Here is a 1366-nt window from a genome sequence, read left to right on the forward strand (position 1 = left end):
GCCGTAGCCGGGCGCGGTGCAGGCAGGGGTCCCTCCCCACGCAGCTGTGCGGGGCCGGCTTCCCCCACAGGCCTGGGCTGAGGGCCTGGCTGCTGCCCCTGCGTGCCCCACCGCGGGCCGGGGCTGTGGGGCTTGCCCTGCAGGAGGGAGGCCCGCGCGAGGAAAGCCCGGGCTCTGGGCACGGCTGGGTGGGTGTGGGAGGAAGGAGCTGGGTCCCACCCCTCTGATCCCAGCCACCGCCCACGGTCCCGCGCTGGCTCCAGTTCCCCGTTGCTTGCAGGATGTCGCTCGCCGCGGGAGCAGACTTCTGCTTCTGCAGCTGAAGGGCTTGGGTGCTGTTCAACGGGCCAAACCCATGGTTCCCTTCGCCTACTGGACCTCACGAAGCTGCCCCCTGTGCCGCTGCCTTGCAGTCAGTGCTGCACGAAGCATGCGGTGGGAAGAGAAACGAGCTGCCTCGCGGGGTTTGTAGGTGGCATTTGGCCTCAGTGCCGTTTGGCAGGCGAGGCGATTATCCTGAGGAATCCCCTCAGGGCTCTTGCTTGTGGTGTTGCTGAGTCCCGCAACCTGCGCTCGCATTGCCAAGCCGAATGAAACGAAGCCCTGTTGTCCTCCACTGACCACACCAAGCTGGGGGACCGTCAGGGAGGAGATGTTTTAGCTAAGCCGGGTACGCTTGCTTTGTGTGAAGCTCGGCTGCTGCTTTCTGGCATGTGATGAATGCCCTTGAACGTCTCGCTCTGTGAGATAGTGTGAGGCTGCAGTAGGTTTCTGGTATCTGTGATGCCTTGAAATGATGCTTTCAGAGATCTCTCCCAAAATCTGCCTTGATCACAGAAGGCCTAGGAAACTTCCAAAGGGTAAATTAACCTATTTCCTAGATGAAGGTCTGGCCTGAGCAAGGTAGGAATCAGTACGCAGAACTGGGCTTGCCTCTGTTTTTATTTTGGCTTTGCACTTCGCCTTTTAACATAAGCTGACCTTGCTTTGTCTCTCATCTGAAAAGTGCAGCTTCTTAATGGAGCCGTTCTAAAATCTGATGTGACCTTGAGTACAAATGAACTCTGCAGCGTCAATCCCAAAGTATGTCTTGCTTTTTGTGTCTAATGTAATGCATCAGTAAGGAAACTAATTTCTCTCTTCTTTCCCCAAAGCACTGTTAAAACTCATGCCGTAGTTAGTACTTTATATCCAGCGCTCTCTGAGAAGTGTTTCAATATCTGCTCATTAAGAAATGGCGAACAGGAGGCATATCCATTTGTACTGGCTGTATTGATGATAACTGTGATCAGGGAGAAATGAAGGGGGTGAACTTGCACTGACTTTAAATTTCTCTTTCTGTTTCTTTACAGAAGCCAGCCTCCTG

This window comes from Alligator sinensis, unplaced genomic scaffold (genome assembly GCF_000455745.1).
Source record: "Alligator sinensis unplaced genomic scaffold, ASM45574v1 scaffold215_1, whole genome shotgun sequence".
In the NCBI taxonomy this organism is placed as follows: domain Eukaryota; kingdom Metazoa; phylum Chordata; order Crocodylia; family Alligatoridae; genus Alligator; species Alligator sinensis.